Source organism: Pongo pygmaeus, chromosome 3 (assembly GCF_028885625.2).
Source record: "Pongo pygmaeus isolate AG05252 chromosome 3, NHGRI_mPonPyg2-v2.0_pri, whole genome shotgun sequence".
Taxonomy (NCBI): domain Eukaryota; kingdom Metazoa; phylum Chordata; class Mammalia; order Primates; family Hominidae; genus Pongo; species Pongo pygmaeus.
The window spans coordinates 61,195,587-61,217,094 of NC_072376.2; the positions used below are offsets into that span (position 1 = coordinate 61,195,587).

The 21,508-nt window shown below is 41.6% G+C and overlaps 1 protein-coding gene across 7 annotated transcripts in view; it reads right to left on the reverse strand.

The window, feature by feature from the left end:
• Nucleotides 1–21,508, reverse strand: part of CRACD (capping protein inhibiting regulator of actin dynamics) — a 284,595-nt gene that overhangs the window by 250,601 nt on the left and 12,486 nt on the right. Inside the window, exon 2 of one of the 7 annotated variants that reach the window (XM_063664538.1) lies at nt 3,963–4,060. The exons of 5 other annotated variants lie outside the window; for them this stretch is intronic. The gene's annotated coding sequence lies outside the window, so the exon portion shown is untranslated. Of the gene's footprint in view, nt 1–3,962; nt 4,085–21,508 lie in introns of those variants that run through there. One more of the 7 variants, XM_063664539.1, reaches the window with a different exon arrangement.

Consider the following 21,508-nt stretch of genomic DNA (forward strand, 5'->3'; position numbering starts at 1 on the left):
GGGTAGGGTAGGGTAGGGTAGGGTAGGGTAGGGTAGGGTAGAGTAGAGTAGAGTAGGGTATTGTGTGGTATGGTATGGGATGGATGGATGGATGAATTGTGCATTTGTTTCTGGGTTTATTCCCAAAGTTCAGTTTAACCCGTTAATTGACGGTTAATTTCTCACTGTTTTCATTTGGGAGAAATAACCACTTTTGACAGCCTTTTATCTTTACAAAAGTGAGTAATTGTGCACAGTCACTAATATATTTTTCTGGCCATTATTCAACTTGCTGCTTAGCTAATAAATTGTAAAAACCATTTTCTTCCTGGAAATATTTCAGGACAGAAGATCCACTCTAATAACAACCAACAGAATAAAGACAACTTTCCTGTTTCAGATAAAGATTTGGTCCTATTTGCTTTTGGTCTATGTCTTGTTATCACTCCATAGTTAATTACAATAAAGAAAAAAGTTTTGATCTCACAACTGCCTCTAGTGCCTCTCTGGCTCCAGGTGAGAATGGAGGAGAGTGAGAGTCTGTGTGAGCGTGCTTGCCCCTTCTCTAAGTCTGCACATCTGTCTCTTTTGTCTGTATTTCCTCTTTTTAGCTCTTTATCTGTGTATCTTTCTCTGACTTGCTTATTTATCCTGTTTCTATTTTCTCCTCCTTCAATTCCCCAACCTTTCTGCTGCACTTTTTCTCCTGATGGGCCCTTCTTATGGAAACAACTATACATTTATAATACTTTTTCTAAAAATTTACTAAACAGAATTTGATGTCCTCTGTTCTTGGGGGCACTGAGTAAAAGCTTTTTGTTTTTGCCAAATCTTAAACACTTTCTCCATAAGCCACATCTAGTCCCAGGTCTATAACTGAAATTCTTGGCTCCTTTTCTCTAAATCCCATCCTTTCTTCAAAGTTCACCATCATTTACCCAGCTGCTTGAGCCAGAAACCTAGAAGTCATCTTTGAGTTCTGTTTCCTTACATCCATTTCAAATCCACTGGCAGGCCTATAGGCTATCAACCCAAAACATACCCAAATCTATCTACTTCACTCCATCTACCCTACCATCCCCCTCATAAAAGGCACCAGAATCTCTTCTGCAGTCACCTTAGTATCACTGCTTCTGCTCTTGCCTTCCTTCCACAGTGGCCAGAATGAAATTTGAAAACATAAACTTATGGCCCTCGTTTGCTTAAAGGCCTCCCGTGGCTTACCACTGCAATTAGCACCTAATCCAAACTCCTATACAATCTGGTCCTCACTCATCTTTTGGATCTCATCTTTTTGTTCCACAAACATGTCAAGCTCCTTCCTGCTTTTGGCCCTGGGCATGGTCCACCCCTCTGTCTGGAATGCCCAGATCGCTGCATGGTTGGTTCCTTATTATCATTCAGACCTCTACTTAAATATCACCTCTTCACAGCAGCCTACCTTGACTTACAATCTAAAGTAGTCTCTAGAGGCAACTCTATCATACCACCCTATACTAAGGTTCTGCAGAGCCACTATCAAATATTTCTGGTGAAATAAACTTTTTGTTTATTGCCTTGTTCTCCCAAAAGAATGTAAGCACGTTGAAAGCAGAAACCCAGCCTTTTTTTTGAGACGGAGTCTGGCTCTGTCACTCAGGCTAGAATACGATGGCACAATCTCAGCTCACTGCAACTTCGCCTCCCAGGTCCAAGCAATTCTCCTGCCTCAGCCTCCCAAGTAGCTAGGATTACAGGTGTGCACCACTACATCTGGCTAATTTTTGTATTTTTAGTAGAGATGGGGTTTCGCCATGTTGGCCAGGCTGGTCTTGAACTCCTGACCTCAAGCGATCTACCCACCTCAGCCTCCCAAAGTGCTGAGATTACAGGCATGAACCACCACGCCCAGCCAACTTGGCCTATCTTATGCACTACCCCATGCCCAATAACCAGAGAGGTTCCAGGAACTTAATAAGTTCTCAATAAACATTTGATATATGAATGGATGAATGAAAATCCCACAGTCTTCCCTTACCAATGTATCCTACAATGATAATTTTCCCTTACAAATGTGCAGCATTAATTTTACTTTTAATGTCTTGCAACATCTCTTACATAGCTCATAGCTGCTTTAAATATTATTTAACATTTCATGACATCACCACCAACCACAAATATTAAATACGTACCTCCTAGAGTTGAATGAATAAGGGCAGACAACACACACACAAAAATGCTTTTATCAGAAAATTAATTAGCCCATTTACCTGAGTGCTCTACCTCAATGAGATCCTTGTATTTCTGGGTGTCATATGGTACAGCTGCCCAGATGGTTAAAAATAAAACTATTCATGATACATTCTCCACAGAACATCCAGGTGGGTCCTAGGCAAAGTAGTACTACGTGCAAATTGTTGTTGATATGAAGTAATTTGAACAAAAGACAGGGCCAGGAGCAGGGGCTCATGCCTATAATCCCAAAACCTTGGGTAGCCAAGGTAGGAGGACTGCTTGAGGCCAGGAGTTCAAGACCAGCCTGAGCAACATAGTGAGACCTCCATCTCTACAAAAAAATTTAGTAATAAATAAACAAAAAACAGTTATGCAGGTATTTCATTTAATCTAAGGTACAACCAGAGTAAAAGAGAAAGTGAGTGGATAGATCTGATGTAGCTTGAGAAACCATTTAGAATTTTGTTTTTAGGGAGAAAGGCATTGCTTCTCTAAACGTATCAGTTGCCTTTGTTAATAACGGTCTGGTGTCCTGGTTGCTGGTCACTAAAGGGTAGGTGTCTTTAGAAGTAATGAATATTTTAGGTCTCGTCACCTTGCTTTGCCATTGAAACAATCTGCTGAAGGGAGAGGGGCCTTTATTTTGTAATTCTATCTTCTAGAAAGCTGACCTTCCTAATGAGTTGGCAAGCTATCACCATTTACCACAGCACATACAATACTCAAATTCAAAGTAGGTTCCATAAAAGTGGGAGCCACTCTTCAGTTTATAATCTGAGCCTATCTGATAAACAAAAAAAGAAGTCTTCATTGCCCATGCAGTAGCATGCACGTGTGCTGTAACAGCACTGCAGAAAAAGTAAAAATTATGTAGCACTTCCTGGCAGACGTGACATCTGATCTTTGGACTTGCGTCATAAAACACCCTTAAAACAAGTACAAATCTGGTGCAATTTAATATCTGATCGTGTGTACTTGGTTGCCTATAAAGAATGTAAAATGGTTTATGGACATCAAATTTAGAATTGTTTAAATCATCTCTGGAAAAAAAATACCGTTTTATGGGCCAGAACACATGATCATCTTTCCAGAGGTAAGCAAACACTACTATTTTGAGATAACCCCATACAGTTCAGTTTTTTTAAAAAAAATTATTTATTTATTTTCATTTATTTACTTTTAGAGACAGGCTCTCACTATGTTACCCAGGCTGGACTTGAACTCCTGGCCTCAAGTGATCCTTCCACTTCAGACTCCCAAGTAGTTGGGATTATGGGCATGAGCCACCACACATGCCACCGCCATTTCTTTTAACATTGTTCTGAAAGGTATTCTAAAATATGAAATGCTCAGCTAATAACACAAATTGTAAGCCATTAGAAAGCAGTATTTCTATGTTGCAATCTTCCTTATCCTGTCACATATATCCCCCCTCAAGCCATTCTTCTAATGCTCATGTTCTGATCATTCAAATGATTAAACTGGCCCAATGTTAAACCTACACTTGCCTTCTATTGTTGGAAAAAAGACAGATCTGCTACTGCACGGTTTTCTTGAAGTTTTTTACAATTTTAAAAACAAAAAAGAAGATTAAAAGAAAAAATGACTACGCCAGGCACAGTGGCTCATGCCTGCACTTTGGCACTTTGGGAGGCTGAGGATGGCTGGGTGGATCATTTGAGGTCAGAAGTTCAAGACCAGCTTGGCCAACATGGTGAAACCCCATCTCTACTAAAACACAAAAATTAGACGGGCAAGATGGCACATACCTGTAGTCCCAGCTACTCAGGAAGCTGAGGCACGAGAATGATTTGAACCCAGGAGGCAGAGGTTACAGTGAGCCAAGATCATGCCACTGCACTTCAGCCTGCATGACAGAACAAAACTCCATCTCAAAAAACAAAGAAAAGAAGAAAAAATTACTAGGATGATGTTAGAAATAAGTTTGGTTTTGACTCTGATAAAATAAACATCCCCTGGAGGGAAAAAAATACAGAATGATGATTCAAATATGAAGCAATTAAAATTTTTTTGAAATCTTCCTTCCAGAAATAAAATCAGAAAGGAGACATCTTTACATATATACCTTTAGAGTCAGTCATAACCTTTGGTATACACAGTGAAATGAAAAGCCTATTTGACCTCATTCTAAAGTTGTTTTGGGAAAACCTCCAGAGCCTGGTGTCTGGGACAGCACGGTGCCTTTAAATGGCCTCCTCTTCCCTGGCAGGAAACGCTGGACTCCACATAAAAGGCACCTTCCACCACCAGCCAAGTGTCTGCAGACTTCGTTTCCTGAACATCCCTTGCTCAGCACTTCTTGCTCCGTTCTCTGGACCTGCAGTGCCCTCTGAGAGCTCCATTTGTGGATGACTCCATTATAACTTTGGTCTGATAGATAATCTAGTCTCTCCCAGATCGCTCCCAGCCACCCTTTTGTGTAGCCTTCTTGGTTGAATACACTCCACTAATTGCCTCCAGGGTGAACTCTCTCTGCTCAACCAGGCTAAGAGACACCCTTTATCCATATATTTCAGCCAAGGGTAACCCCCACCTGGCATATCCTGATCTCCCAGATGGGAACTGGTCAATGGAGACTCAAGGGAAAAGTGAAACTTGGAGTCTGTTTATGAATAAAGGTGCCAGGTGCAGTGGCTCACACCTGTACTTCTAGCACTTTGGGAGACCAAGGCGGGAGGATTGCTTGAGCTCAGGAGTTCAAGACCAGCCTGGGCAACAGAGTGAGACCCTATCTCTACTAAAAATAAAAAATTTAAAAAGATTAGCCAGGCATGGTGGCGCATGCCTGTAGTGCCATCTATTCAGGAGGCTGAGGCAGGAGGATTGCTTGGGCCTAAGAGATTGAGGCTGTAGTGAGCTATGATCACACCACTGTACTCTAGCCTGGGTGACAGAGTGAGACTCTGTCTCAAAAAGAAAGGAAAAAAGGGACCAAATGGTATCCTGTTCTGTACTTTTTCCTAAAAACCTAGTAACAATTTAGTAAATCAGTCAATACTCATGTTTTAATCTATATGTTAAATTCAGTACAAACATTAGCAATAAAAATAAACTCACTTTAATTTCCTGATTCAATAGTCACAGGCTCAGGTTTCATGTTACTGAGTTATGAAACCAATAAAACAACAACATTAAAGGAAATTCTTAAAAAGAAAAAAAGGTATTTACAGTTCTACAACCGTAAAACACCAATGTACCACATGAATAAGTACAATTATTATCTGTCAATTAAAAATATATAATTATTTTTTAAAACATCAACTACTGATTTAGGGATATTCCTTTTCAGTCTTTTATCACATACATATTCATTGTGAGACAAGATCTTTTCATAATTTGGTGCCTTTATGTACTCCTTTCCCATTTTTCATCAGGCAAATTCCTGCACTCCTTTCAAAACCCAGCTCAAATATGATGCCTTCCTCAAATACCTGCAGGCAAACCAGTTGCTGAGCTCTTAAGGTCTCACAGCAGTCTGTTCATAACTCTACTGCAGCAGTAACCCTGCTGTGGTAGAATTTATCTGTGCTCATGACTATTCTCTGACAAATTGTACACTCCATTAGAGTAAAAACCTTTCTTTATTCACCTTTATATCCCCAGGGCCTGACATATGAGCTGCTAAGTCTACATGCAAAGAAGGAATGAAACAATTATGATCATGGTGAACATAAAATCTGGATTCAGCTTTAAGTTCATGCTATATCAAAATATTATCTATTACCCATTTCCACCAACTGCTAGAAGGAAGAAGAAATTTGTTTGCATCACAGTCTCCCATAAGAGGTTACTAGGAAACTACAGAAGACTTGGACTTACATGAGGCTTTTGGTAGGCAGCATTAAATCCTTTGGTAACAAGACAAGGTGTCAATTACACACACACGTGCATGTATACATAATGATATGGTTTGGCTGTGCCCCACCCAAATCTCATCTTGAACTGTAATCCCCATAATGCCCACATGTCATGGGAGGGACCCATAGGAGGGAACTGAATCGGTTTCCCCCATGCTGTTCTTGTGATAGTGAGTTCTCATGAGATCTGATGGTTTTATAAGCATCTGGCACTTCCCCTGCTGGCATTAATTCTCTCTCCTGCCACCCTGTAAAGAGGTGCCTTCCAGCCATGATTGTAAGTTTCCTGAGGCCTCTCCAGCCTTGCGGAACTGTGAGTCAATTAAACCTCTTTTCTTTATAAATTACCCAGTCTTGGGTAACACATTTCTAGCAGCGTGAGAATGGACTAATATCACACTGTTCAAATGTGAAGGGGCCTACAGCACAGTGCAGGGTGCAGATCCCACTAGTATGCTCTTATACTCAGAGATAAAACCATGTCCATTAGGACAAGTAATTCGGAGGAATTAAGAAGCGGCATGTAGAGTTGAGAAATGACTGCATTTAGGTGTTTAAAAAAAACCTATGTTCAAGTTATTAGCTATATGATATTATTTGTCCATCAACAAAACATTTTTGCACTCTGGTGGATGCTAGAAATTCAGCGATGAAAGATAGGGTCCCCCTCACAAAGCTTCCAGTCTGACAGAGGAAACAGACAATAAACAGGCAATCACAGTGCAGTGTGGCTGGCACTAAGAAAGCACACTGGAGGGCCAGAGAAGCCTCCTGGAGGAAGTTAAGTCCTGAAAGAATTTAGCAAAGAAAAAAAGGTGGCACGCAGGGGTAGGGACCTGTCTTTCCAGACAGAGGGAATGATATCCATAAAGGCCCAGCGGCAGGTATAGAATAGGAATCCTGTCTAATCACCTTACAGAGCAATTCTGAGGTTCAAATTGGATGGTGACGTGGAAGGGTAAATTCCTTTGCAAATGGTACTTATTCATAAGACTTTAACATTAAAAACCAGTTTTGCAATTCTTCAATAATTCAGAGAATCAGAAAGTAGAGCTGAAGTAAAAAAAATAAGGTAGTTACTCTAATTCGGTGCTCCTCAGCCTTTTTTCTATATCACCCCTGTATTCGTTTACAAGGGCTGCCATAACAAAGTGCCACAGAATGGGTAGCTTCAAAAACAGAAATGGATTTTCTGAATTCTGGAGGCCACAGTCTGAGATCAAGGTGCCGGCAGGGTTCCTTTCTGCTAGGCGTGGCTCCCTTTACCTTCATGTGGTCTTTCCCTCTGTGTGTGTCTGTGTCCAAATTTCCTCTTATAAGGAAACAAGTTATATTGATTAGGGTCTGCCCATATGACCTCATTTTATTTTAATGATCTCTTTAAGAGCCCTATCTCCAAATACAGTCACATTCTGAGGTACTTGGGGTTAGGATTTCAACATACAAATTTGAAGGGAAACATTCTCCCAGCCAAAGAAAGCTTTTTAGGCTTTTTTTTTCCTAATCAGCTCCCTTCCCCATGAAGTTTAAATCTCTCTTTGGGGTTATAGTAAGTCTGATCACAGCCACAATGAACATACAGAAACCCAGCAAAATGTGAATGGATAACAACAGTGGGTATACCCATATGACGGAATATTATTCAGCCATTAAAAGGAATGAAGCACTAATAAATGCTACAATGTAGGTGACCCCTGAAAACACGCTAAGGGAAAGGAACCCATGGACACAAAAGACCTCATATTTAGATATTATACAATTCCATTTATATAAAATGTCCAGAATAGGCAAATTCCATAGAGACAGGAAGCAGACTAGTGGTTGCTAGGAGACTTGGTTGCTAGGGGCTTGGGGGAGGGAGTAACCAGGAGTGACTGCTAATGGTTTCTTTTTAGGGTGATGAAAATGTCTAGAATTCACAATAAAAAATGATGAAGGGGATATTACCACTGATCCCACAGAAATACAAACTACCATCAGAGAATACTATAAACACCTCTATGCAAATAAACTAGAAAATCTAAAAGAAATGGATAAATTCAGGAATTTATCATACACATACACCCTCCCAAGTCTAAACCAGGAAGAAGTTGAATCCCTAAATAGACCAATAACAAGTTTTGAAATTGCATCAGTAATTAATAGCCTACCAACCAAAAAAAAGCCCAGGTCCAGACGGATTCACAGCCGAATTCTACCAGAGGTACAAAGAGGAGCTGGTAACATTCCTTCTAAAACTATTCCAAACAACAGAAAAAGAGGGACTCCTCCCTAACTCATTTTATGAGGCCAGCATCATCCTGATACCAAAACCTAGCAGAGACACAACAAAAAAAGAAAATTTCAGGCCAATATCCCTGATGAACATCGATGCGAAAATCCTCAATAAAATACTGGCAAACCAAATCCAGCAGCACATCAAAAAGCTTATCCACCACGATCAAGTGGGCTTCATCCCTGGGATGCAAAGCAGGTTTAACATACACAAATCAATAAATGTAATCCATTACATAAACAGAACCAATCACAAAAACCACATGATTATCTCCATTGATGCAGAAAAGGCCTTCGATAAAATTCAATACCCCTTCATGCTAAAAATTCTCAATAAACTAGGTATTGATGGAACGTATCTCAAAATACTAAGAGCTATTCATGACAAACCCACAACCAATATCATACTGAATGGCTCAAAACTGGAACCATTCCCTTTGAAAACCGGCACAAGACAAGGACGCCCTCTCTCACCACTCCTATTCAACATAGTATTGAAGTTCCGGCCAGGGCAATCAGGCAAGAGAAAGAAATAACGGGTATTCAAATAGGAAGGGAGGAAGTCAAATTGTCTCTGTTTGCAGATGACATGATTGTATATTTAGAAAACACTATCGTCTCAGCCCCAAAACTCCTTAAGCTCATAAGTAACTTCAGCAAAGTATCAGGATACAAAATCAATGGGCAAAAATCACAAGCATTCCTATACACCAATAATAGATAAACAGAGAGCCAAATTATGTGTGAACTCCCATTCACAACTGCTACAAAGAGAATAAAATACCTAGGAATACAACTTACAAGGGACATGAAGGACCTCTTCAAGGAGAACTACAAATCACTGCTCAAGGAAATAAGAGAGGACACAAACAAATGGAAAAACATTCCATGCCATGGATAGAAGAATCAATATCGTGAAAATGGTAATTTACAGATTCAATGCTATTGTCATCAAGCTACCATTGACTTTCTTCACATAATTAGAAAAAACTACTTTAAATTTCATATGGAACCAAAAAGGAGCTCGTATAGCCAAGACAATCCTAAGCAAAAAAGAACAAAGCTGGAGGCATCATGCTACCTGACTTCAAACTATACTACAAGACTACAGTATTTACCAAAACAGATATACAGACCAATGGAACAGAACAGAGGCCTCAGAAATAACAACACACATCTACAACCATCTGATCTTTGACAAACCTGACAAAAACAAGAAATGGGGAAAGGATTCCCTATTTAATAAAAGGTGTTGGGAAAACTGGCTAGCCATATGCAGAAAACTGAAACTGGACCCCTCCTTACACCTTATGCAAAAATGAACTCAAGATGGATTAAAGACTTAAACGCAAGACCTAAAACCATAAAAACCCTAGAAGGAAACCTGGGCAATACCATTCAGGACATAGGCATGGGCAAAGGCTTCATGACTAAAATACCAAAAGCAATGGCAACAAAAGCCAAAATTGACAAATGTAATCTAATTAAACTAAAGAGCTTCTGTACAGCAAAAGAAACTATCATCAGAGTGAACAAGCAACCTACAGAATGGGAGAAAATTTTTGCAATCTATCCATCTGACAAAAGGCTAATACCCAGAATCTACAAGGAACTTAAACAAATTTACAAGAAAAAAACAACCCCATCAAAAAGTGGGCAAAGGATATGAATAAGGACTCTCCGTTTCCTTATCTGCACAATGAAAATTTAGGATTAGAAAATAGCTATTAACCAATAATAATTACAGAAGTTGCTCACCCATTATATGAATAGACACTTTTCAAAAGAAGACATTTATGCAGCCAACAAACATACGACAAAAAACTCATCATCACTGGTCATTAGAGAAATGCAAATCAAAAACCACAATGAGATACTATTTCACGCCAGTTAGAATGGTGACCATTAAAAAGACAGGAAAACAACAGATGCTGGAGAGGATGTGGAGAAATAGGAAAGCTTTTACACTGTTGGTGGGAGTGTAAACTAGTTCAATCATTGTGGAAGACAGTGTGGTGATTCCTCAAGGATCTAGAACCAGAAATACCATTTGACCCAGCCATCCCATTGCTGGGTATATACCCAAAGAATTATAAATAATTCTACTATAAAGACACACGCAAACATATGTTTATTACAGCACTATTCACAATAGCAAAGACTTGGAACCAACCCAAATGCCCATCAACGATAGACTGGATAAAGAAAATGTGGCACATATACAACATGGCATACTATGCAGCCATAAAAAAGAATGCGTTCATGTCCTTTGTAGGGACGTGGATGAATATGGAAACCATCATTCTCAGCATACTAACACAAGAACAGAAAACCAAACACTGCATGTTCTCACTCATAAATGGGAATTGAACAATGAGAACATATGAGTACAGGGAGGGGAACATTATACACGGGGGTCTGTCTGGGGTGGGGAAACAAGGGGAGGAAGAGCATTAGGAGAAATACCTAATATAGATGACGGGTTGATGGGTGCAGCAAACCACTATGGCACATGTATACCTATGTAACAAACCTGGACGTTCTGCACATGTATCCCAGAACTTAAAGAATACTTAAAAAAAGAAAGAAAGAAAATGGTCTAGAATTAGATAGCAGTGATGGCTGCACAACTCTGTGAATATACTAAAAACCACTGCATTGTGCAGAGTAGAGGTGAATTTTACGGTGTGTGAATTGTATCTCAATAAGACTGTGTTTTTGAAAGGAGAAAAGTAGAAGATACATGATGGAATTAAAGCAAATTTTTTTCTCTATTCTTCTTCATTACCAGATATGAAGCAATCCTGACAAAGCGAATCATTAGTCTGCATTGCCATAAACCATCTTTCACTAGTGTAGGTATCTATTCATTCACTCAGTTTTAATGAACACCTTTATAGCACGCAAGGTAGAAAGCCTTATGTAAAAAGAATTTATGAGAGTATAAGGATAAACAGAAGCATAATTTATGTTTCTTATACTAGATTAGCTAGAGTTCACACTTTATCTGGGCCCAAATGTCCCAATTCTGAAACTTTTTTTTTTTTGTTTTGTTTTGAGACGGAGTCTCACTCTGTCGCCCCGGCTGGAGTGCAGTGGCGCGATCTCGGCTCACTGCAAGCTCCGCCTCCCGGGTTCACGCCATTCTCCTGCCTCAGCCTCCCGCGTAGCTGGGACTACAGGCACCCGCCACCACGCCCGGCTAAATTTTTTTATTTTTTAGTAGAGACGGGGTTTCACTGTGTTAGCCAGGATGGTCTCGATCTCCTGACCTCGTGATCCGCCCGCCTCGGCCTCCCAAAGTGCTGGAATTACAGGCGTGAGCCACCGCGCCCGGCCCCAATTCTGAAACTTTTATAAGCATAAAAGAGATTGGCCGGGCGCAGTGGCTGAAGCCTGTAATCCCAGTACTTTGGGAGGCCGAGGTGGGCGAATCACCTGAGGTTGGGAATTTGAGACCAGCCTGGCCAACATGTTGAAACCCTGACTCTACTAAAAATACCAAAAATTAGCCGGACGTGGTGGCACACATCTGTAATACCAGCTACTCAGGAGGCTGACGCAGGAGAATTGCTTGAACCTGAGAAGCAAAAGTTGCAGTGAGCTGCTGAGATCGCACCACTGCACTCCAGCCTGGGCAACAGAGACTCATCTCCAAAAAAAAAAAAAGAAAGCAAGAAAGAAATACAACCTGTGCTAACAGCAATTGTTAACATTACAACATATTAAGGCAGAGGATGCACCCCAGATCTCCCATTGACAAGGTAAATACAATTTTAGACAGATAGCTCCAAAAGAAAAACAAGAAGAATAATCATCCATTACTTTCACCACAGGAAATTGATGCTTTTCTGCCCATGAAGTAAAAAAGTGTCTATCTGAAAAGATACTGGTTACTGCAGGTACACTCCACTGTCACCAGTGTCTTTCTTGCAAGGACTCAATTTGCCCTCTTCCTGTGTTATCTTAAGTTTATCCTAGGGCAAAAACTTTAGGAGAATAAAAGTCTTACCAAAAGTAAGTTATTTGATTCTCAGAAGTTGTCAGTACAAATAGGGCTATCATGCCATCTATTTTATTTCAGATAACATGAGGAGGATCCAACTTTTTGAAAGGCTTACAAGGTCTTTTTACGGCAAGGTAGTCAATGATGGCAAAACGTCAAAGAGGCCATGCCAGACACAACACACAACCTCTGTCATCAGGGTTTTACCAGGGCAGCTGCTAGGCAAAAAAGACAATTCTCTGCCTCTTCTCCTGGGAACCTAAAAAGGTATACCTGCCTGTGGACACATACACACACACACACACACACACACACAGCATAGCCCCTGGCATTCCTGCAGTATTTACCCAACAGACTCCTTCTGCAACACAGGTAGGAAAAGTCTACAGAAACGGCAGGAGGGCTGGAAGCTAAAAGTGTTTGACCCCCCATCACCACCCCGAGCAGAGCAGCTTTAGCACCCAGTGTCCTGGGGAATCACGCTGGAGAATTTCAAAGAGGAAGAGAGCTGTGTTGCTAGACAAGTCAGGAAAGAATTCTCAGGTGGTGCTAGAGCTGTTAAAATGGGCAAGGACTCGGGCCGGGCACGGTGGCTCACGCCTGTAATCCCAGCAATTTGGGAGGCCGAGGCGGGCGGATCACGAGGTCAGGAGATTGAGACTACGGTGAAACCCCGTCTCTACGAAAAATACAAAAAATTAGCCGGGTGCGGTGGCGGGCGCCTGTAGTCCCAGCTACTCGGCAGGCTGAGGCAGAAGAATGGCGTGAACCCGGGAGGCGGAGCTTGCAGTGAGCCGAGATCGCGCCACTACACTCCAGCCGGGGCGACAGAGCGAGACTCCGTTTCAAAAAAAAAAATGGGCAAGGACTCAAGATAGGGAGAGAGGAAGTGGAAGGAGAGTAGGCAAAGCACAACGTGGAGAAGGCGTGGAACTGGGAGGAGAGGAGAGGGACGGAGCTGGCTGCCCTGAGCAGAGAGCACACCTGAGAGCGGTGGGTGAAAAGCATGGACCAGAAATGCACCGTGGACCAAGCAAAGAAGGCCTTAAATGCCAAGCTACGGACTTTCTCGATTTTTCTTTCTTTTTGTGTAGCTGAAGGGAATCACCGTTGGCTCCAAAACATCTGACTCTCCGTTTCCTTATCTCCACATTGAAAATTTAGGATTAGGAAACAGCTATTAACCAATAATAATTACAGAAGTTGCTCACCCATTATATGCAGAGCTGTAGGCTAAGCTTGTAGAAACATTATCACATTTAATTAAGCCCCTTCTAGTTCCGACCTGCTATGACTATTTGAAAGAGTCCATCTCTCTAATTGATTCTCATTCCTCCTTTGATCTGGGATAGTCTCTTTTTTGGAGCAGGGAAAGAGAAAGACTGAGACAGCTTCTTTGCTGCTCCAGGACTATTCTGGCAGCTTTCTATTGCTCATTCTTTAACAGGACAAAGGGTCCTCCCTATCCTTTCTTCTTTCCCTGATATATAATGTTCCCTGCGGGGAAGTCATCTGAGGCTAGTTTAGAACAAAAGCCAACTGAATGCCTTAAAAGTAGGAGCTCTCTAAACCCACACCTAATTTTTCTCCTTGATACTTAGAAAGGGAGAAAGATTCAGTGCTTTCCACCAGACATCTGCCAGGATGAGCTCACGAGCTTCCCTTCTCACTGGCCCAATCTCTGCAGACAGGAGAGTCCTGGGACTGGGTCCATAAACTTATTCTCTTCTCTAGACACTGTCCCTGAGGATTTCAGCCGTGTTTAAAGAGATACTTTAAACACCATCTCTAAACTAAAGACTCTCAACTTTGTATCCTCGACCACGATCTTTTCCATGAAATCCAAACTCACTTGTCATTTCAACATCGACACGCCAATGTCTAACAGGTATCTGTATTAGTGTCCTAGGGCTGCAATAACACGTGACCACAACCTGGGTGGCTTAAACAACACAAGCTTATTCTCTCACAGTTCTGGAGGCCAAAAGTCCGAAATCGAGGTGTCAATGGGGCCACAGTTCCTCCAAAGGCTCTAAGGGAGGACCCTTCCTTGCCTCTTCCACATCCTGCAGCTCCCGCGGCTCCTGGCATTCCTTGGCTTATGGCAGCATCATTCCAATCCCTGCCTCTGTCTCCACACAGCCTTCTCCCTTCTATGTCTCCGTGTCCTCTTCTCCTTTCACAGGGACACCAGTCACTGGATTTAGGACTCACCATAAATCCAGGATGATTCCATCCCAAGATGTTTAACCAATTACATCTGCAAAGACCTTACCTCCAAATATGGCCATATTCTAAAGTTCCAAGTGGACATGAGTCTCGGGGAGGGGGGAAGGGTCACTCTTCAGCCCACCACAGCACTTAAACTGTCCAAAATCAAACTCCAGATCTTTATGCACAAAATCCATCCCCCGCTGTAGTCCTACCACCTCAGTCAGGGCAAAAACCTTGGCATCATCCTTGATTCCTCATTCTCTCACACCCCACGTCCACGCTGCAAGTAAATCCTATTGGCTCTAACTCCAAAATATGTCCAGAATCTGACCCTTCTCTATCACTGTTGCTCTGGTCCAAGCTGCCAGTATCCTTCTAAGTAAATGGTCTCCCTGCTCTTATACTCCTTCCCCTAAAGTCCATTTTCAATGCTAGACAGATCCTTGGAAAATATGTCAGATCATGTCACTCTGATGCTTAAAACTCTCCAACGTCTGCCTGTCTCATCTGGAGTAACAGTCAAAGTCCTTCTGATGGCCCTCCAGGCCCTACAGAATCTGATCCTGGTTTCCTCAGACCTCCTCTCCTGCTGTCCCCACCATTCCTTCCCCTCAGGCTGCAGCGGCTCCATGTTGTTGCTTAGATCTGGCAGGCAGGCTTGGCTGTGGCCCGTTATGCTTGCTGTTCCTTCCCTCTGAAGTGTCTTTTCCCCAGATCACCACAGGAATTCTTGCTCTTCTACTGCCTGCAGCTCTTTGTTCAAATGTCAGTTTCTCAGAGACACTGTTCCGGACCATCCTATCCAAAGCCACCACCACCACCATCTTCCCAACCTCCTATGCCTGATCCTTCTTCCCTGCCTTTCTTTCCCCAACTCTGGGCCATGACCTGAAATATGATCTCTCTTATCCATTTGCTGCCTGCAACCTCACACACATTGGAATGTGAGCTCCACGAGGGCAAGGATCTCTCCAGGATCTAAAATGACCTCTGGCCACATAGTAAACACTCAATAAATATTTTTGGATGAATGAGAGAATGCAATGCAACCATTGGGTCTGAAAAATGAAGTAGACAGCCAGTCGCGGTGGCTCACACCAGTAATCCCAGCACTTTGGGAGGCCGAGGCAGGTGGATCATCTGAGGTTAGGAGCTCGGGTCTAGTCTGGCCAACATGGTGAAACCCCATCTCTACTAAAAATACAAAAATTAGCTGGACATGGTGGCGCACTCCTGTAATCCCAGCTATCCAGGAGGCTGAGGCAGCAGAATCGCTTGAACCCGGGAGGTGGAGGTTGCAGTGAGCCGAGACCATGCCACTGCACTCCAGCCTGGGTGACAAAGCAAAAATAAATAAATAAATAAATAATGAAGTGAAGAGAACTAAACTTGTCATGCAAATGAAGTGCAGAACCAAGACCTGTTTTTCTGTTAGCTGATGAATGCTAATTAAATACATGAATCCATGCTAATAACAGGCTATCCCGCCCAGGCAAAGAATTAGATTTTTAAGAGGAGCCCTTTAGAGACAGGTATCTAGATCCAAAGAAGTGAATCAAATGATCGAAATTTGAATATTATGTGGCATGTTTTGGGGCAGGCCAGATTCTTCAGCACAAAGTCACACTGGTCTCCCACAAGAGCTCCTTATCTGTAATACTCAGCCTTTCTCACCTTCCCCATCTCTTAATAAATCCTCTTCTCCTTCTTCTGGATTTTCTATGGAGAAGAATCATCTATCTTAGTTTTATCTTATTTTTTTTTTCTCTTCTGGATTCCCATTTTCTATTCCTAATATTCTATAAGAAACAGAGGCTCCTAGAAGACTTCCATTCTTTCCTGAAAATGCAAAAGGCTCTCGTATAATCTTGAGACCTAGGCAGGCCCTGTTCTATTTCGCAACTTTCCCTCTGAACCATCTTGGCTAATTCTTTAAATTAAGAACTAATTAAGAATTAATTAATTTATTTAAATGCATCTGGCTCTGATCTTTACTCTCCATTGTCTTAAGCCATTTACTTTTCCGTGCTTTCTCCTATCACCATCTTCTTTCCTCTTCTAGGCTGTTTTTCAGTCACATATAATACCCACCTACCCCGCGCACATGCATTCATTCATTCATTATTTCCTGCAGGATTCAGCATGCTATTTATATGGCCTCTTCCATGTGCATAGAACTGAGACAGGCCTTCCCTGTACTTTGTGTACTGTCTGTGTGGTGTGGTGGGGAGAGCTAAAGGGTTCCAGGCAGACATATAGGGCCAGAGCAGAACAATCCTGTTTACTAGGGAGTGTCACCACCACTATTCTCCACCTGCCACCTGCTTCTCTTCCCCATATGACAGAATGAGGACTGCAATTACAATTTTATTTATTTATTTAATTCGTGCATTTGTTTATTTAGTTAGTTAGTTTTGAGACAGGGTCTCGCTCTGTCACCCAAGCTGGAGTGCAGTGGCATGAACATAGCTCACTGTAGCCTCAACCTCCTGGACTTAAGTGATCCTCCCACCCCAGCCTCTCAAAGTGCTTGGATTACAGCCATGAGCCACCACAACTGTGATTTTAGATAAGCTTCTGACCACAAGCTATGATGAAAAACTCCTCATGTAGAATGCTGAGTTTTGATGTACTTAGGAATGCTCCAAAAAACCCTTAAAAAGAGAAGTAATAATACAGTTGTGAGATTTCCTATCTGTTGCTGGGGTATTCAAAACTAACCAACTGCAGTGGCTGCCTGGGGGTGTTACGGAGAGCCACAGCATCTGCCCTGCAATGTAGAGCATCCTGGGAGCATCCTCAGAACTAGCTGACTGAAGCACTGTTCACAATTGATAAAAGACAGAAACAACCCAAATGTCCATCATCAGATGAATATGGATAAATAAAATGTGATGTATCCATACAATGGAATATTATTCAGCCATGAAAAAGGAATACAGTTCTGATACATGCTACCACGTGAATAAACCCTGAAAAGATGATGCTATATGAAACCAGTCAGATACAAAAGGACACATACTGAATGACCCCATTTACATGAGGGAACCAGAAATAGGCAAATTCATAGACAAAGAAAGTAGAATAGAGATTGCCAGGGGCTGAGGGGAGGGGATGATAGGTAAACCCACTGTTTAACAGGTATAGAGTTTCAGTTTGGGATAATGAACAAGTTCAGGGACGGACAGTGATGATGGTTAGGTAACACTGAACATACTTAATCCCACTGAATAGTACACTTAAAAATGGGTAAAATAGTAAAGTTTATGTCATGTATATTTCACCACAATTAAAAATAACAATAACAACAACAACAAAAAAAAAAACAGCTGGCCATGAGCCCAGCAAGTGAACCAAGACAGTCAGTGCACACTTAGCTGAAGCTGAACTGGTATACACTGTACCTCACCCGAGGTTGCAGATACTACCAAGGAGTCAGGGCTTACCTGCATGACAACGAGGAAAAGGCTAAGGTACTTCTCCCAGAAGCCTCGCCCCACAAACAAGTAACTACAGAGGGCAGGTGGTGAATCTCAGAAAGTAACAGTCCCTGAGTGATCATAAAGGCTCATGGTGCCAGGCGCAGTGGCTCACGCCTGTAATTCCAACACTTTGGGAAGCTGAGGTGGGTGGATCACCTGAGGTGAGGATTTTGAGAGCAGCCTGACCAATATGGTGAAACCCCATCTCTACTAAAAATACAAAAATTAGCCGGGCATGGTAGCATGAGCCTATAGTCCCAGCTACTCGGGAGGTTGAAACAGGAGAATTGCTTCAACCTGGGAGGCGGAGGTTGCAGTAAGCTGAGATCATGTCATTGCACTCCAGCCTGGGCGACAGAGCAAGACTCCGTCTCAAAAAGAAAATAAAAAAATTTTAAAAAGACTCAGGGCAAGAGGTTCCAGAGGCACTTCCGAGAGTTCTAATCCTGCTGCACGTGGCTCTTCTCCTCCACCCACTGCCCCGCAACCACAGCTGGTCATCTTGCGCTACAAGGCCAAAACTCCCATGACCAGCCATCTTCGAGGGGGAAGAATCACTGCAGACATTTGGGACCCGTCCATATCCAGATACACATCACCAAGAGGGCACTGTATTTTGGGGGCTGTGGGTGAAACTTTGATGAATCTGTAAAAAGCAGTTTCACTTCAAGATGAGAGAATGAATGAAACAAAGAATTAGTGGAGAATTTAAAAGTTAAGGTAGAGACTCGAAGCTAAACATGTGAAAAATGTGTGAGGGAGTGAAAGAAAAAAGAGGGAGTAAGATCAAGGAGTATTTTTTTAACAATAGGTGAAGCCTAAGGATATTCATAATGAAAAGGGAAAGAAACAGTGAAGAGAGAGGAGATAATCTCAGACCACAGCTCCCCGAGAAGGTGGGAGACAAGAAGGTTATAAGAACAAGCAAAATGTCTGGCTTTGGAAAAAGGCAAATTTCTGCAGGAGTAGGGAAGAAGACTTGGCTAACCCAAATGAGATCAGGTATATGAAAGAGCCTTGAAAAGCGTGCTGGTCCACCCAAATGCAAGGTATCATTATGAAGCCTACCAGAACAGCTAAGTTTGTGTTTGCTGCTTGCTTTTTACATTAATCCTCTTTCACATTCATGGATAACTAAATATTATAGTTAAGAAAACATGTGAACACTATCCAGACAATGAAAAGACAACCTACAGAATGGAAGAAATTTGCAAATCATGTATCTGGTAAGTGACTGATGCCCAGAATACATAAACAATTCCCACAACTCGACGACAAATAAACAACCCCATTCAAAAATGGGCAAAGGACCTGAACAGACGTTTCTCCAAAGAAGCTATACAAACGGCCAATAAGCACACAAAAAGATGCCAACATCATTAGCCATCAGGGAATTGCAAATCAAAACCAAACTGAGACACCACTTCACATCCATTAGGATGGCTATTATCAAAAGGCAGGAAACAACAAGAATTGGTGAGGATATAGAGAAATTGAAATGCTGTGTGTGCATTGCCGTTGGGAAGGTAAAATGGTGCAGTTGCTGCAGAAAACACTTTAGCAGGTCCTCAAAATGTTAAGCATAAAATTACAATTTGATCCAGCAATTCCATTCCTTCATATATATCCAAAAGGATAGAAAGCAGAACTCAGATACCTGTACACCAATGTTCATAGCAGTGTTACTCAGAGTAGCCCAAAGGTGGAAACAACCCAAATATTCATCAACAGAAAATTTCATTTTTTTTTTAAAAGTCATACAATGGAATCTGATGCTACAACATGGATAAACCTTAAAAACACGTGACCTGAAATGAGACACAAAAGGCCAAACATTCTATGATCCCACTTACATGAGATCCCAGTTATATAATAGGCAAATTCATAGAGACTGAAAATAGAACAGAGGTTACCAGGGGCTGCCCCTGGTAAACAATGAGGAGTTATTGTTTAAAGGGTTCAGAATTTCTATCTGAGATGATGAAAAAGTTCTGGAAATGGACAGGTGGTGATGCCTGCTTGACACTGTGAATGTACTTAATGCCAATGAACTGTCCACTTAAAAATGTTTAAGATGGTAATTTTTGTTATATATATTTTACCACAATAAAGAATTTTTTTGGCTGGGCACAGTGGTTCACACCTGTGATCCCAGCTACCTGAGAGGCTGAGGCAGAAGGTCACTTGGGCCCAGGAGGTCGAGGCTGTAGTAAGCCATGATTGCACCACTGCACGCCAGCCTGGGCAACAGAGCATGACCCTGTCTCAAAAAAAATTAATATTTGAAGGGAAAAAACAAGAATACTAGAAATGCAGATCTAATAAGCAAGCCCAATATGACCTGTTAGCACAGTATCAAAATAGAACTTCTTTTCTTCTTTCCTTCTTCCCTTTCTTCCTTCCTTCCTTTCCTTTCTTCCTTCCTTGCTTAAGTTCTATATGAAATAACTAAACATTCTGAGGAAGACAGATGCCTGAGGGAATTATGATGAGAATTTAATTTTAAAAAGATAAATCACATTACGACAGGGACTGGCAGAGTGAGGTAATCTACAGCAGGGACTGTAAACAACAGCAGGCTGAACCAAAGACCCAGGAGGTGTTTCTATCTTCAGCAAAAGGGAAAATGAAGAAAGAACAGAAATACATTTGCAAGCCCCAAATTTGTAAGGCATTCAGTTCTATAAAAACTCCTTGCAACTGTCTTCAAGGAGAAGATGAATTAAATAATTCAGGCAGGGCTAGTTTTACTGGCTGTGAACTCCCATCCAAGGAAACAAAGCAACATAACCTGGATTCCATGTCAGCAGAAGGTCAGAGATCAGATCTTATGCTAGCTCAGAAACTACAGTCTACCACTCTAGGTTCCCAACACTGTGGACAGAATTTGTAGGAAATCAGTTTAAAATCCCACGTGAATAATCCTCAGTGAAAGGTAAATCCAGTTTGCTCAACCTGGTGTCTCACATAAAGAACAAGCCAGTTTTAGGCATACCTTTCTACTGCTGATTACTGCTGAACCATTTCATATCACCAGGGAAAAAGGTTTAGGGCCAAGATGAATGTTCACATGCCTCAGCCTTCCACTTAATTCAACAAGAATCATCTACAAACCAAACTCTAAGACCTCAGGATAGACCCGGCTAATTAGTGATTCTTCTTAAAAAAATCATAATGACACTGTTATGATTATAAGAGGTAGAATGGTCTCCTAAGATGCATTCCAATTGTAATTAAAACAGGGCTGTCCCAGAGCTCCCATTTAGTTTTAATTTATATTAAAATAACTTAGAAGAGCTATTTGATACATTGAACAACTGCCTTAAATCTGGTTGCTTAAATGTCAGTATCTTCCTCCTTCCACAAGCCTCAAAATTTGGGATGAATAATGTGCTGAGAAAAAAGAAGTAGGATCCAAATTACCAACACAAGTGGCATTTTTTTCATGACATCAAATAAAC